Raw genomic sequence first — 18,302 nt, forward strand, 5'->3', positions numbered from 1 at the left:
GCATTCTCCCATTTAACACAACCCTTGGCTTCCACCTCGAGCCTTCAACCTCCACATCCAGCCTTAAAGATGATGCAGCACGCTTTACATATTCAAGTTCCCTGCCTCATTCCAGAGGCGTTTGATTTGCAACTGAACAATTGTAGCCTATGAGGATAAGGAGACAAAGACATGTCCATAGGAATAGGAAATCATGATAAGGGAGACAAAGATTTGAGATGGAAGAGATGAATTATTGGTGAAATGAAGCAACTAAGGAATCATAGTTTTAAGTATTACACACTTTAAGCTAGTGTAGCCACCCTTAACAAACCTGCTAATCTTTGGGTGTTAGTTGATCCTACATATCACATCCAGTTGGGTTCATTAAATATAATTACTTGCACATAGAGCCACACTCCAAATTACAAAGGCAGATGCACATGTTGTATGTTGTATAAGTAGACACCTGTTTTATGCATGACAGTTATGAGGAAATCATGCTGCATTGTAATTAAGAAAAAAATCTACAATACTTTGGTCCTAATTTTTTAGCTTAAATACCTCTTTAACTACATCAAAATTTTAATGTCATGTGGTTGATGAGATATTTCAATATTTGTGGTCTGAAAAAGTAAAAGGGGTAAAATTATTATTATAAATTGGCTACAGATGTTTTATGATTTATCTATGAAGAAAGCTAATGTTATTTTTGGGGATATATAATGATCTTTTGCTTATGAAAAGTAGAACCAAAATCTTTTTGTGAAAGTATTTAAATCAGTGAAGAGGTAAGCCACTTTACATAACAATGTAAAATGTTGTTTTCTTTCTTTTTAGGGTTTCATTTCAAGGTGTTATGTCTAGTTTGAGTAAATTCTGTACCTGAGCCAGGAGTTCAATGAAGATGGGGAGAGAGGCTTATCCTGTACATACGAAGGCCTACCAGTTGGGGAAAGTAAGCCTACAGAAATGCCAGGAGGCAGCACCCTGTGAACGACTATGGCCTGTGGATATCAGCATTTCATGTTTTCTTCTTTCTTTGTGCTAGTGTGACTAATAACTACAGTGCCCAAGTCTTCAGTCAGGGAATACAAACACCCATACACACATGCATATATGCATACATACATGTGTATGCACTTGTGTTCATATATGTATATAGCATGCACTGTATACAATATGTGCATCATACAAATAATATTAGTATGATTTATAATTTCAAATTATTAAACATGTGTATAATATGTACATGTAAATATACACGTGTACATACATACATATGTTAATTTTACTTTTACTTAAAGGGGGTGACCCATTTTTGGTGAAAAGTTAACATGCCCTAGAAATGGCCGAGTTGTTCATTTAGACCAACTTGTAAATAGACTTTTGTTCTGAGAATAAAACGTAATTTCAGTCTTTTCTTGCAAAGCACTGCAGAACATAGGGTGGAAATGCTCCACCCTCCCCTAGGAATAGGGACCTCTGTAGGTTGTGGGTGCTCAGAAATATGGAAGGTCAGAGCTACCTGCAGTTTCATGCATTTTTTGGGGAAAAAATTATAGAGACCCTTTTGAGTTTGGATTTTAGCAGGGTGTGGTAGGTTTCTGTAGTTAAAGGTTACTCAGACATGACTTTTGGATGATACAGAAGTTCATTGCACATGGGCAACTTTCTAGCAGCCTTAGGCAAGCCAGAGAACCTCTCTTGCTGTGATAATTTCTCTCTTCAGGAATGGCCCAGCTCCTTTGAAGGGCTTGCCCAATTAGAACACACCCACCAGGATAATCTTTCTTCTGACTAACTCAAAGTCGACTAATTTGAGGTGTGGCTTTCCACCTGATTAAGAAAGCTTGACCCAATGAATCAAAAGAAAAAAAGAAGTTGACAAAGCACTTCAAACAGAATATAACTCTTTTGGGTTGCACTCCTTAAAAGTGTAGCTATATTATAGCAACCACTGAAATTTTACACAAAAAATAATTTATTATCCAGTTAATAATTTATTTCCCAAAGGGGAACATTGCACTTGAAACTTGATTTAAATGACAACATACTTATACATTGTACTGTGCAATATAAAATTAAAATTAATAAGTAATAGTTATTAACTGATGGTCATTAGAATGTAGCATTCAGGGAAAGAAACTAAACTTGCAAGTATAAGTATATAACCACTAGTAATTTATGAAAATCTTGATACATTAAATGTTTATTATGAGCTTGATCTTAAATTCAGGCAAGGACAATATCTGAGCACTTACTTTATATCTAGTAGAAGTGTAAGAATTTTATATGCATTATTCCATTTTTTAACCCTTATAGTATTCTTTTGATATAGATATTGTTATTATTTCCAGTTTGCACATGAGAATTCATATAGCTTGCCCAAAGTCTCATACTGGTAGTAGATTTAGCAGAGTTTAAAATTTAGTAGGCTGACTCTGGAGTCTACCCTATGTTTCTGAGAAAAAGAGAATATATATCCTAGAGGTCCATTTAGAGTTGTAAGATTTATTTTAATAATGAATATTCATTGATCTTCATATAGCTCTGAAGGGGCATTGTTAATATCATTTAGACTCTGTGGTGCTTTTGTTTTTCCTACTAAGGAATGAGTCTGGCAAGCATCAAAAGGAAAAATGATTAATTCCTTTTTTATGGGCAGGTATATTTTATATTCTTAAAAATGGCAACTATAAAGATATTTTTTTGATACAATACATTGAATAACAATTTAAAACATGCATTTTAATAGTGTTTATTTTTATATTCTTTAATAAAAGAACTTGAATCTTCTCTACAATTTCTCATTTTCTCTTTGTCTAGTCAAACACCTTGATATTCTCCATATTCATTTCCTTTAATGAGATGTTATTTTTTATTGCTGTTTTTTTTTCCTAAAGAATATACTGATTGGGTTGTGCAATATCTAAACATTATAATTCTCAGGGCAGGTATATCCTGACAAGAAGTGTTATTCTACATGTTGATGCTAGGAGTACTTTAGACAAAACACTGAAAATATGACAATTTCATTAGCATTAAATCATAAATTTTATAAATCACCAAGGCAGTATAAATTGGAACTCAGCAGTTTGTTTAAGAAACCCTACATTAAAAGCTTATATACATCATCCATAATTAGAATGAACCAAGGTGTTAGCCCAAATAAAGCTGAGATACCATATAAAGCAGGAAAAGTAATTGCCAAAGATAACATGTATTAAGTACCAAGTATAAAACTTAAGCAACTAACAATATCCTTGCAAATCTCTTCAGACCTCAATCCCTGGTCTGTGAATGTTAACATTCCATAGTACACATGTGTTGACATAAATCTTACTTTGAAATGATTATTTCCTACCATTTTTCACATATGGTAGTGGAGTCATTTAATGTCTTTGCAGTTGATTTTTTCTCATCAACTTTTCCTGTATCATGCTGCTTTTACATTAAGTTCTAAATATCATATCTCAAGATTTATGGTTTTAATACTCTCTATTTTTGTTAGGAATGCAAGTTCATTAAGATTTTTACCTCTTCTTTTCCAAAATATTTCTTGCTTTTACAAAGTTACATTTTGTGCAGTTTTCCTTATTTTTTCAATAGAGTTTTCAAAGTGGAGCTGAGAGTTGAGCTGTAACTAATGTTATCTAACTTGGAATAGAAGTGATGCAGCAGGGAGAGGGAAAGTGGGGAGATGAGTTTTAACTCTTTACCTAACTATGTGTTTAATGGATGTAGAGGAAATGTTATGGTGAAGGAGATACACAATTTTGCCATACCTAATCGAGATGTTAAAATATTTTTGATGGCTATTTTTCTATATTTGAGAATTTTTCAAAAATATATTTTTTAGATTTTTTTGAAAGATTTAATCTTTATTATACTTTTCTATTACCATTTTGTCCCCTTATACCCTGCAGCCATTGGATCTTTGTTTTGTCTTCTTGTTTTCTCTTCCAGAGGGCTATAACTTGCACAATGTACATAGCCTTTCTTTTATTTTTTAACTTTTTTCTATTGTTGATCAAGTACAGTTGTTTCCATTTTCCCCAAACACTCCCACCCATCCCAGCCATCCCCACTTCCCACCCTTGATCCTACCTCCCTTTAGTTTTGTCCATGCGTTCTTTATACATGTTCCTGAAAACCCTTCCCCCTCCCCCACCTTATTCCCTCCCACCTCCCCTGGTTACTGTCAGTTTGTTCTTAATTTCAATGCCTCTGGTTCTATTTTGCTTGCTTGTTTGTTTTGTTGATTAGGTTCCACTTATAGGTAAGATCATATGGTATTTGTCTTTCACTGCCTGGCTTATTTCACTTAGCACAATGCTCTCCAGTTCCATCCATGCTGTTGCAAAGGAGAGGCTCCTTCTTTCTTTCTGCTGTGTAGTAATCCATTGTATAAATGTACCACAGTTTTATGATCCATTCATTTACTGATGGGCATCTTGGTTGCTTCCAACACTTGGCTATTGTAAATTGTGCTGCTCTGAACATTGGGGTGCATAGGTTCTCTGACTTTATTTCCTTTCATAAATTTTATTCCCCAAACTCTGTGACAGTTGCCATTATGTAGAATTTTAGTATCTACTTTTCTCCTTGTGCCTTCAAGTATGTTATGGGAGCCTCAGCGTGTTCCCATTTGCCCATGGAGTTACTCACCATCTCAGTTGAAATTATCAACTTACCTCTTCACCAGGCCAACCTATTGTGAGTTATGATATGCAGGGCCTCAGCTCCACACCCCTGGGGACTCTCAACCATAAATGGCAACACTTCCTTGAATCTAAAAACATGAGATAAAATTTGACTACGCACCTCAATCTTAGGTGCCATGGGTGAGTCCTAACTTCCTATTATTCCTTGGAAATACCTCTGTATAGTAGAATAATACCCCTCCTCAGAGATGATCCTGTCTTATTCCCCAGAGCTGGAAATAGGTTAGGTTGTCTGGCAAAGGGGAACTAAATTTGCAGATGTAATTAAGTTAATGAGTCAGATGACATGAGAGTAGGGAATTTATTTGGTTTATGTGTTTGAGCTCTGTGTAGTCACAAGGGTCCTTTAAAGGGAAGAAGGAGAGAAAGTCAGACTAACCAATGTAGAGAAAAGCACAGAGAAACAACATTATTGACTTTGCAGGAAAATGAGCTGAATGGATACAGGCAGTCAAGGAATGTGGGCAGCCTGTGGGAGGTACAACAAACAAGGAAACACTCTCTCCTCAAGCCTTCAGGGCACAACCTAGCCTGTTGACACTTTGCCTTTAGCCCAGTGAGACCGTGTCAGGTTTCTTAGCTATATAACTGTAAGGTATTAAATGCGTGTGGTCTTAAGCCACAAATTTCATGGCCATTTGCTATGGCAGGAACAGAAGACTAATCACTTCCTCCTTTTAGTTCTGCCCTCTTGGATCCCATCAATCCTTCCTATCCTCCCTGCTCCTGCTAATGTGGGTCTCACTTCCATGTCTCTCCCAACATACTTTCAGTTATTCTCGGTTTACAGACAGCAAATGTACATTCTCTGATACTTTTTCTTTTCACTTGTTTGAAAGGTTTTCAAATACTGATGCTTGTATTCAACTAAAGACTAAATAAATAAATATGCACGTTTCAGAATCACTGTTGTGACTGAAAACTGGATCTTAGCACCATTTTAAAAATCTCCTACTTTTAGAAGCTCTGTTTGAAACAGCAGGAGTTGTTAATATTTTTGTAATTAAGTATTGTTGCATCCAAAACATTTATTTTTCATCTATTTGCAAAATACCTCTTTCATTGAAGCTCATGCCAATTGGCTTTATGTCTTCTTTCTTTTCCTTTTTTGCTATCTTTTGTTATTTTCTAGGTCAATTCCTCCAACTAATTTCAGTCTTGGAAACTGGTTCACTGATTTCTGTTCACTTTAGCCCCTGCCATAATGCTAGTATATTTCAATATCACCACCTACAGAATACATTATCCTCCTTTCATTAACTGGGCTGGTAGCCCATCATTCTCAACCAGGGAAAGGAGGGGCATTTTGGTTAAGAAGAGTAATAATTCTTTAATGTGTGTTTGATAACCATTTCCTTTCTATTTATAATATTATTTCTTCTCTTTTCCATGATTTTATTTTTTTTCTTCATTGTGAAATAAATGTTTTCTACATCATTAGTATCTCCTGTTTCACAGACCAGGTCTGTGTATTCAGGATTGTCAATTCTCTATTCAACTCATGGAGGTGAATGATACCTTACCTGTTCTCTGGTGTCTTTCTTGGTGTAGCCAGAGGGATGCTCTATACCTCTATGGTGTTGTCCTTCAGATTCAGAAAAGTGCTTGTCCAAGTCAGGTAAGATGCTGCAATGCTACACATGTTGGCCCAACTCTGTGTAACTCCCAAAGACTCATTCTTGGTCTGCTGAGGAAATCGCTGCTGCAAATGGAAATCTTCTCTATCTATTATTTCAAGTCTTTTCCTCCACCAAACTAAGCAGGTTGACCTTCAGTTGAAAAGAATGACCAGTTTTGGTGTTTTTGAGCTCAGCTATACTATTTTTAAATAATTAATTATTTTTTAATTGTTTAAAACTTTTATTGTTGTTCAAGTAGAGTTGTCTCCATTTCCCCACCACCACTTCACCCCATGCCAGTCATCCCCACCTCCCACCCCTGATCCCTTGGTTTTAAATAACTATTCCTATAGAGAGTATAAAATACTGTGCAGTACATATAGCATAAAAAGTTTATCAATGATATTCAAAGAAAGCTCTTTGGCATGATAAAAAGCTGATTCTAGATATGTAAAACTGTTTTGCAGATGTTATATCAAAATTCTAGCATTTCTGTTTAAGCAGCTGCTAATTTGCCTTTGACATAATAATGTAGTCTTTCAAAACTTACATTCAAGTTGTAGGTGCTGCTGACAAGTACAATTACACACAAGTTGTTAGGATTCTTATTTACCATAAAAGGGCATTTTCAGTGTTGCAAGTAAGTTTTGCAGTAGCTCAGACCCAGAGATATTCTATTTGGTGTGCAAAATTTATATTGAATGCTTTGTCAATGAATTTGCTAAGCATTAGTTCCACCTGTGGAATGAACTGGGTCCTTGCAACATAGAAGTATAAAGAAATTATTGATGACTGCATTGGCTGATAATAAAAAAATTAACAAAAAAGCCAATTAATTTACTGACAAATCTGGTTGTAGGAAACATTAGCACAATAACAATTTTCAGATATTCTCAAAAAATCATGCTCTCACCTCATAGTTGGACTTTTCTACATACGGCCTGAACATATGTGACATGTCTGGTGAGAACATCTTCACACCCACCTTTGGGCTCAAGTTGACATTCCTGCTCTTGGTCATTTTTACCATCCCACCCTTTTCTAATCACGCTTGGCCTCTCCAAGAACTTGTTATCTAAGTAAGTGAAAAATAGAAACTTCTATTTGTAGCAACTATAAAATTTTCTTATAATTTAGTTCAGTGAAAACTAAACTAAAAAGTGAAGAAAATGGGGTGATGATGTAGTTATCTTGTGAATACCTGATTTTTATAAAGCCTACTTCAGCCAAAAAGAGCTAATGGTGGTTTTTCACAATTGTGAAATATTTAGTGACAGTTGAGGGGAAAACCCTGCTAAATCCAGATTTTCTTTTTTCTCAAATATTGTACTTTTTCCTTAAACACCAAGGAAAAAAGATAAACACTTAGAGCCATTTCTAGGGGTATATAGTTAGTAACTAAAGCTGATAGTAGTTCAACATCTGACCTGCAAAAACAGGCCAAGTGAACTGCCCACATTAGCACCCCAGGCTGAGTGAGGGAGTGTTTTGCTGTTTGCTGCATGTAGTTCTCAACATGGTGCCTTGACTATGGCACCTCTAAGGATAATATAGTTATCTCACTATCCTTTGGGAGATAATGCCTACAACACAGTAATAAGAAAAGTATAATCCAAAAATATGAACATGCATTTTCTTTTGCAATTGCTTGTAGAAGCACTTTTTAAAGGAATAATTAGACTCACCAGGAGCTCAAGAATTTAGACTTTTAATATCTAATGTTGAGGGCTCTTTAATACTGTTGCTGTTTATCTGGTATGTATGTGCATTGCTCTATATAAATCATCTTAAATATGTTTTGGGCCCAACTTTGAAAGAATTAGGAGTGTAGATATCACTGATATTAGCATTGTCCTTTCAAAATGCTGTCATTAGGACATATTACAGATAATAAATTCATCTCATTTTATGTCCTTTAAGCATGTACAATTTTAGGTATGTATATATGATTCATGCCAAGTTTCATGAGTACCGGTACTTTGCCCTTTGTGTTCACCACTGACACTAGTGCTTAAAACTTAATGGAATCTGCCGAATTCTGATTTCCTGATATAGAGTTTGTTTTTGTGTTTAAGAAAAGTATTCACCATTTCAAATTTCTTTTGGAGGCTCTATTAAGCATCAATACAAGTTAAATTTTGACTCAAGTAGTTGTCTATTTTGGTCTTTTATCTGGAGTCTGCCATAGGGAAAGCCTTTTCTTTGAAGAAGACCCCTTAAGAATGGTTTCCATTTTGCCATTTCAGGTACTACTATCACTCTGATAATGCATATTCCCAATTCCTATTACTACTGTAGTCCACCCATTGCATACTCTTTCTCATGTAAAACTTTCTTTGCAGTAATGCCATCTGATTATACTGTTTCTTCTTGCAATATTTAGTAATTATCTACTATTGGTCAGTGGCCCATTCCAAAAACTCATCATGATTTATGGGGTTTCAACATCTATGAAGATAATCTCCTTAAAATTTATGCTACATATCTCTGAAGTATTTTACTTTAATGTACTTCTACAGACTGCTGTCTCCTATATCATGTTTACATCTTGGCCTTTGAAATCATTCAGGATTCTATCATCTTCGAAATCATAAAGTAGAGCACACAGAAGACTTCTTAAATTGTGTATAGGTTCCAATTTTCCAATTAGTCAATTAAATAATTAAGCAAAGCTTTAGTATAAAATACTGAACTCAGGATTCATGGAGAAAGTCAATGCCATGGAAGAGAGGAGGCAGATTTATCATACCTATTCCCAGCAGGACCTGCTATTTTTTCCCAGAATTTCATTGACAGTGCAAAACAAGTGTTTTATACCATTTTTTTCTGATTCTTGAAGTATTTTGCTTCAAAAATTTGTCTTCTGATAGCCTCTTGAATCCCCTGTTCTTTGTATTTTATAATGTGGGATATTTTTTTTTTCTTTTGGTCCTACCCTTCTGCTTGTCATACTTGAGGAAATGGAAAGAAAACTAAATCTAAGTTTTTATCCACACAGAGAAGATGAATTTTCTCATTCCACATGGGTGCTGAAATCTCCTTTCTACTCTTGACTCCCTGGAATATTAGTTGATATTTAGAGTCTCTAGCCCTATTTCTGGAATGAGTATATATATATATATATATATATATATATATATACATATATAATGCGCTGAGTAAGTCTTTTTATATGGTGAGATATTTCACCATATGTTCCTTGGCATAAATGGATTTTTTTTCTGTAATATTTTAAACAGTCTGAATTTGTGATTTATTTTATTTAATTTTTTTCATGTACCTGGAAGACACAGTAAACACTACTACCTCAAATCACACTAAGCAAATCCTGTGACTTATGAATGGGCACAGGTCCTCATTCACATGAGACAGCTGACAACTGTGGTTTAAAAAAAGATGTGAATGAAAGGAGTAGACATGTGAATTTGCTCTAGCTATATTAGAAGTCAGTTTTCATATCATCTTTGTTCTCCCCTCAGGTAGGCAATGGACCAAATATGTGAAGTAGTAATAGTATAACATCATTAAAAGTACAGTCTCCCTGATTATCAGATGATGTTGAAATCTGAATAATACCAATAGCACAATTGCTCTATATGATTTTGATTAAGTTCCTAAACCTCATTAATCATCTCAATTGCCAAATTCTTAACATGTAAATAATAGGCTTCATCATGAGAATGAAGTAAGACAATGCATTCAGTGCACTTTGTCCATTAAAGCAGTTGTGGAAACTTTACCCATGGTGGGAGGCTTATTAGAATCTTCTGGAATATTTAACTTGTATATTAGTGCCACGTTTTTTTTTTTTTTGTTTGTAACAAGAATGTAACTGAGCACTGAGAACTATGGCATGATCATATTAGGTCCTTCATAATGCTGGGGAAGAAGCAAGGGAAATAGAATAATCAGATATGCAAATACAAGAAAAGATAAGATTTAAAAATCATCTTTGGTGGTTTTCCACATCCTTGTTACAATCTCTGTTCTCTAGGAGACCCCCACCTGTGTTCTGTGAGATAGGCTTGTGTTCTTAGGACACATTTATTCTAGTCTTTTCTAATTCCATTTTGTAAACTAGCTCCAATTTGTTTCTGTCACTTGAAAACAATCAGTGCTAACTAACACATCTATCTTTTTTTTGTGCATCTGGGTTCTAGCCACAAAAGCTTTCCCATACTACCTTATCTATGTTCTTGCATGCCTTTGAATATTTGTCTCAATGCAGAACAAATACAAAGCTACCTAATGCCCGTTATCTCTTTATATTCATTAAAGTTTTATTTCCTTTGTGGTTTAGATGAAATGGTTTACACATGAAGTCTTCCCTCTTTCCTCAGTTGAATAAATCACCCCTTCCACAATTTATCCATAGACATATGTACTTGCCTTGTGGAAGTTATTTTGTCTCATATCACAGTTACTTAAAAATCTGTACTGGTTCAACTTTCCAACTCCTTTCAGGGCATTGCCATTTCTTCTTACTCATTTTTATATCTCCCATGGACCTAATATATGTCTTTACACATACTGTGCATCTAATGAAAGTTATATATAAATGAGTATATAAGGAAAACCATTTCATACAGCCCCATTTTTTTAATCACATATAGTCAACATTTGTTGAAGGTGTACTATAGCGTGTGTGTGTGTGTTTGTGTGTGTGTGTGGTATAGATATATGTTTAATAGAAGAGGGAGTAAATAACTGAATAAATATCTGTGGTTGAGTAGGAGAAAAAAGCAGGTAAAACGCCAAAGCAGCAAGTTTCATTCAAGAGACTGTAAGCAGTATTCCAGGAACATAAAGTACAAATTTGAAGAGAGCAGTCGTGATGGATAAAGAGGGCAAGTGAGCTAGACATCAGGTAAAAATGAACATTTTTTAATGTAGTAAAGAGATAGCAATTAGCCAAATTTATAGAACGTAAATTAAGTCATTTGGAAATATATTTACTTTTCAAGTCACTGGGAGAACATTGAATGGATGTGGCTATAATTTTAAAGATAATGTCCTAATGTCCAGGAGACTAATTTGATCTGTGGTATCTAGATAAGGTGATCTGCTTTTCGTAGCAACTGACTGATTCAAAATTATAGAGACTCTTAAACTCCCTGAATTAATTGCTTTCAAATTTTATGTTAGAATATAGATTTGAATTTTACTATTGAAAATCAGTCCCTGCCCCCAACTGGCATAGCTCAGTGGATTGAGCTCGGGCTGCGAACCAAAGTATCGCAGGTTCGATTCCCAGCCAGGGTACATGCCTGGGTTGCAGGCCATAACCCCCAGCAACCACATATTGATGTTTCTCTCTCTCTCTATCTCCCTCCCTTCCCTCTCTAAAAATAAATAAATAAAATCTTTAAAAAAAAGAAAAAAAAAGAAAATCAGTCCCCGCCCGCTCTTTATTCCCCGGGTGGGAAACCTAAGTTCAAAGGTGCTAGACTGGACAGAGATGGCTCTTGTCCCTGTAGTGCATAATTAATCATACATCATGTAAATGCATATGTTCCTAAAAGCTTAGGAATTTCCAAAATAAGACAGGATTGTGCATGAGCAAGTTTATTTTTCTTATCTGAATACCTTATTACTTTTTTATCTAAAAGAAAAAATACAGATTAAATTGTTGCTACTTGTTTCTTTTTAAAATTATATTGAAAGCATTATTTTAATCATCAGAAATGTTGAAGGGTCTGCTTTCTCCTTTGGATAAAGAATACAGAGTTTAAGGGTTTACTGCATCATGTAAAATAAGAACCATTTGGCATAACGAAACAAAACACTTTTTGCAAAACAAAAGTGTTGTCACTTTTATGTCTTCTACATTTAATCACAAGATATTACAGAAGAAACAATGACTACATTACAGCTAAGATATTGAGGCTCAGGCCTGAAAAGATCAGAATAGCCTATTGAACATGAATTCTTCCTGATTAGTACAGGAAAATATCCAGGAAATGTATTACTTCAAATGGTTTGTCAAATATATATATTTTGGAAAAACACATTTACAGTACCTATGCTACTGTATCAATTGATTGAGTCACATATTTGATCTCCAAATTACAAGTATACATCAGGTACTGATTAATAGCATGATATATCATTTATATATGTACACATCTATATAATGTGATTTATATTATGTAAGATATAATGTGTATGTATTATATTTATTATGTTTTTATACACACATATTCTTGGCAGAAACCCATAAAAATTCTGAGATATCTACACTGCAAAATCATCAACATCATTATATCTAATAGATATTTTCTACTTTCTATCTCATGAGAATATTTTTAATAGTGACATTTCTCATTTTTGACTAGTTTATAGAGCAAAGTATAAGATTTTATAAAACTCATACAAATTAATTCAGTTTCAACCTTATTTTTATGCATGTTAAAATACAGAGCTTGCCTGTATGCCAAAAGTCTTGCTTATGTGTTCATGTGTGTATCTATTTGTGTGTCTTGGAAGTTTCATTTATAAGTGATAGTATCCTGACTCAAAATAACTTAGGGAGAAATAGGAACGCATAAGCTCATATATCAAAACTGTGGCAAGGGCTGGGATGCACCTGTACAGCAGGGATGTCTTAAACCAGAAATTGTAGTGCCTTCAGGAAGTTCTGTGATTAATACTGTGAACTCATTTTTCATTACTATTGATAAATTTTTCTTACTTAGATGGGGAGCATGGCTGCCACAATACTAAGTACTCAAACATTAGAATCCTCACCAGCTGATCGGAACATGCTGGTCCAATGTGAAATGAATCTTGATAGAGAAAATAATAAGAATTGGATAAGTAAAGCATAAACTACCCTAGACAATCAATATGGGAAGAAATTTATTTTAGGAAAGTAGAAGTTTATAAAATGTTTGCAAGCCAGAAAAAAAGATCAGAAAGGTGAATTTCAGAAAGGCCAGAATCACATAAAAGCTATCTATAGTTTCTGCTTCTTATTGTACCTAAGTGGAATTGATTCTTCTCAGGAAGATGTCCGGAAACTGCTGACAAAATTTATGTTTGTACTCTCCTAACACTGATGAATGTTTGACCCATTACAAGTCTTTCTTAGGAAATTTTCATTGCAAGTCTTTCTTCTGGTATCCCCACTTACTTTTTTATGTGATGCTGGCATTTCAGTAAGCAACCAAACAATTGTGCTATTATCTGTTACTCAAGTTTATAAAATAAAGTCAGAATCAGGACAAAGTGTACTCATAACTAATAAGTTTGGATAAATCCCAAATATATTCTTCTTCCTTGGCCTAATATCCTTGAAAACCATCTCTTTACATTCTCCAAAGATTTCTGTCACTATATATTGAAAAAAATCTTGCAATTTATTTAGTATACATGTACCTCCTCCTAGAATAGACTTTAATTTGTCTTTCTGAGTTGCTGGGATATGACACTAAAAATAGATCTGTAAGTACTGAGAGTAGGTTGCATGGGTCCTGAGAGGAATCAGCCTTCTTTGCAAGACAAGTCATCCAAATGGAATCATTATAATGTTTTCAGAAAGTGGAGGCAGTGGCAGAAAGTATATTAATCATGGCAAGATCATATATGTGTATATATGTATGTATATGCATATATATATGTATATACAGTCTGTCCAAATGTATCCAGCTATGTAATATAAAAGCATTTATTAAGATACAAGATACAAGAAACAAGAAACATTATACATAGGACAATGACACCTCAGCCCTCTTCAAAGTAGGCACCTTGGGACCTCACACAGTTCTGTTAACAACCATCAGCTGCCCTGTCATATTTTTTTGAATCTCATTGGCAGTCTGAAATCTCATCCTTTACAAAGGTGATTTTAGTTCTGGGAAAAACCAGAAGTTGCAGCTTGCCAAATCTGGGTTGTAGGGTCGCTGAATCACCTGGGCGATTTGACGTTTCATCAAAAATCTCTACATGAACATGATGCATGAGAGGGTACATTGTCCATGATAAGCAAGCAGCCGTTGCCAGTTGCCCATAGCTGCGGCCCTACTGATCATCCAAATAGTTTCCATGGAGGAATGTTCAAGTTTAATGCAAAACTGGATGCAGATTCATTGTTCTCCTGGCTCGGTCATTTTGAATATGATGGCCACACAGTACACATGCTCACTCAACAGCATCTACTGCCCCCACTGACTAGTTCAGTGAAGTTGTCATTATTCACACCTGTGCATTCTAGTCCACTCCCCTTGGCTGCCAACTTACATTGATGTCATGCAAACCGTTTTCATTATGTTAACAATGGCCGTATTTTTTTCAGACAGATTATGTGTGTGTGTGTGTGTCTGTGTGTGTGTATACACACACTTTCAAATCTACTTCAATCAGAAAATCAATTCTAAATTCTCATATTTAGGGTTATTTCTTTAGAATCACTGCTAGTAATAGATGTTGGTTTAGTCTGGAGAATGAAATCACCCTAGGTATAAATAATGAAGTGACATTTAATACAGAGTATTAGAAATTTGCACAATACTTTGAAGCCTGAGGGAGTGATCATCAGTAAGGCTATTTACAAAAAAAAATTGGTTGTGGTGATAGGATAAAAAAGTTGTCACTAGTAGACCTGAAGTCCATGAACAACAAAGTGATTAATTCTTAGCAGAATACACAAAACCTGTAAAAAACCCCAAAGCCACACCTGTCCATAGCTGCCAACTTCTTTTTTTCCACCCTCCACAAATCTTCCCAGTGTCTCTCATGGTGAAATTTACCTAAGTCTCCAGTCACTGAAAACTGTGGAAAATGAAGGTTTTAATTTCTTGAGAGCCATGGATGATCTAAGAAGAAGAGTAGGGTAGTCCTGATATGAACAGACACCATCCAGAGTATCTGGTACGTCATAAAAATAGGAGCAGAAATTACTATTGATGGTGTAACACTGAAAGTCTTTAAGTTCAACAACAACACAAAGATGCAAGCTACTACCTCTCCTACTCAACAATTTACTGAAGCTCTACTAGAAAACAAAACAAGGTAAATACCTTAAAAGTAAAGGAAGACATAGACATGCTGTTATAGATATATAATTAATCTATATAAATAAGTCATAGAAACTATGGTTAATTCTTAGAATTAGCTGGAGTCCTGGCAAGGTAGAAGATAATTATAATACACTGGAATAGATTGTATTTCCTTATAGTGGCAAAAATAGTTAATAATATAATTTAATTAACAAGACTGTAAACAATATCATCAAAATATAAAGTAGATAGAAAAAATCTAACAAAAATATTCCAGATATTCATTAAAATTTTAAATCTTTATCGAAAGCTATTAAAGATAATTTAATAAAAAAGATATAAATACAATATTCATGAGTTAATAAATATGTCAATTATTTCCAAATGCTTATGAGAATATTTTTGAATCTTGGTCAATTAACTCTAAGATTTAAATAGACCAGTGCCAAGAGTAGCTAATACCCTTCTGAAGTGGTATAAGGTAGATGATTTGCTGACCTGAAATCAAGAACTATAAAGCTTTAGTAATTCAGATGGTGCAGTGAAGAGTAATTGCACCATGAAAGTGAATAGAGAATCCAGAAAAACACCCAGACATTATAGAAACTTAATTTATGAGAACTCAAGCAGGACAGAGTAGTGAGATATAAAATGAACAAAATAAGCCTGGGTGAATTGGACCTCCCAAAGATTAAAATAGAAATTATACCCTGTAATAGGTGGAATTCTAAGACACCTCCAACAATCTCACCCTTTGTTGCATACATCCTGTATAATCTCCTCTACTTAAAGTGTAGACTAAACAAGGGGCTATGGTGAGATATCTACTTCCATATTATGTTACATCACCTAACTAGAGGATTGTACACATGTAAGGAATGCCCCTAATTAGCTGACTTCAAGTTAAACAAAAGATGGATTATCTTGGGTGGGCACGGCCTAATCAGGTGATTCACTAAAAACACAAAGTGGTAGCAGATGCTCTCTTACTTCCTTGAAGAGTGGATGCTATGTTGAGAGCAGTCTCTAGCCAGCTGCTAGCAAGAAAACTGCAACTTCAGGTATAGAAACTCAAGGAAATAAATTTTGCTTATAGCCAGTGAATTTGGAAAAGATACGGAGATAAAAATGAGAATGTAGCCCTGCTAACACCTTGAGATCCTGAGTAGGAAACCTAGATATCCCATGCCTGGACTGCTGACCTATAAAACCCATGAGATAATGAGCATTGTTTTAAACCACTAAGTTTATCACAATTTGTTACACAGCAATACAAAATTAATAGTAATCCTTATTTTCATCATACAGAAAATTAATTCTAGTTGGATTATGAAGACTTACATGTAAAAGAAAAAGTCATAAGAGTTATAAAAATGTAATATAAAATTTTTTACAACATCCAAGTAAAGGAATATTTATTTAAAATAGAAAAAGGAAAAAATATTTACATTAAGTACATTAAAACCATAGAGTTTTTTTCACCTAAAGGCACAATATAGGGAATGAAAAACAATATGTAAAGCTGGGGACAGTTTTGTAAATCTTGTTTAAAATCGACAAAGAATTTGTGTCTAGAGTTTTTTTCTTTAAAAATATTATAAATTGATATGAAAAATAAAAATACCACAATAAGAAAATGGGCAAAGATGAATAGGCACTACTATACAGCGATATTACCCAGATGGCTAATAAACATAGGAAAATATGCTCAACTTCATTAACAACAGGGACACACAGCAGTCTCCCATTATTCATGGTTTTGCTTTATCCATGTTCAGTTAGCCTAGGTTAACCACGGTCCAAGAGTATTAAATGGAAAATTCCAGATACAAACAATTCATAAATTTTATGTCTCATGCCGTCTTGCTCCATTTTTCCCAGGGTCTAACGTATCCCCTGGTTCAGTATGTACACACTGTATAAGCTCTTTTGGTCACTTCATGGCCAACTTAGTTATCAGATAAGTTAGAAAGAGAGACCATATTAACCTAACTTTATTACAAAATATTCTTATAACTGTTCTTTTTTTCTTATTTTGTTGTTAATCTTTACTGTGCTTAATTTATAAATTAAACTTTATCACAGATATGTTTGATAGCAAAAAACATATTTGGGGTTTGGTGATCTCCACAGTTTCACATATCTACTGGGGTTCTTGGAACATAATCTCCATGGATTAGAGGGGGACAATGTAGAAAAAATAAAAGACAAAATAACCTACCATACACACACTCCAGATTTAACAGGGCTGGGGAGGGGGACAGTTAAAAGGCCTACCAGCAGTAAGGGTTGGCAAAGACACAAAATGCAAGTTAAATACAAATACATTGCATAGTAAAGTAAAAGTTGGTAGTTCCCCTGAAGGGAAAACAACAAAAAGAATAAAAACAAACAAACTAACAAACGTGGTTTTACTTCCTTTGAGAAAGCCCATACCCTCTGGTTCAATGATTCCACTTCAACTTACGCAGACACCACAGAGAACCTATTGTGGCTCTTCACGGCAAGACATAAGTGAGATTTTGAGAACTGTGTTGTGATGCTTTGCTTCTTACATATATTTTATAAGTATTATTTTTATATCTCCTTGATAGTCCATAAAAATATGCTTTAAAAATTCTAAAAGAATGTCTTTCATTGTGTTTTCTCCAGACCAATCACAGTAGTTAGAAAGAAATATGTTTTATTATAACAAAGAGAAAAGAAGTATTTTCAAACCCAGTGGATGTTCATTATTAAAGTTCAGGACTAATAAAGAAAAAGCCATAAAAACCATCTTTGTTTTATACTAAAAAATTAATTGTTAAAAGTGAAAGTTAAAAAAAAAGAAGAAAAATATTTTAAGAACATAGGAGGAGAGAACCCCACTGGAAAAAAAAGGAATTATCTTCTGGAGGGTAGGCCCCTTGTGGTACAGTCTCCCCCACTGGGTGAATGTTCTAGGAACCCATCTGTATCAGTGCACCAGCTGGTGGTGTGAG

The sequence above is a fragment of the Phyllostomus discolor genome, chromosome 4, assembly GCF_004126475.2.
Source record: "Phyllostomus discolor isolate MPI-MPIP mPhyDis1 chromosome 4, mPhyDis1.pri.v3, whole genome shotgun sequence".
Classification (NCBI taxonomy): domain Eukaryota; kingdom Metazoa; phylum Chordata; class Mammalia; order Chiroptera; family Phyllostomidae; genus Phyllostomus; species Phyllostomus discolor.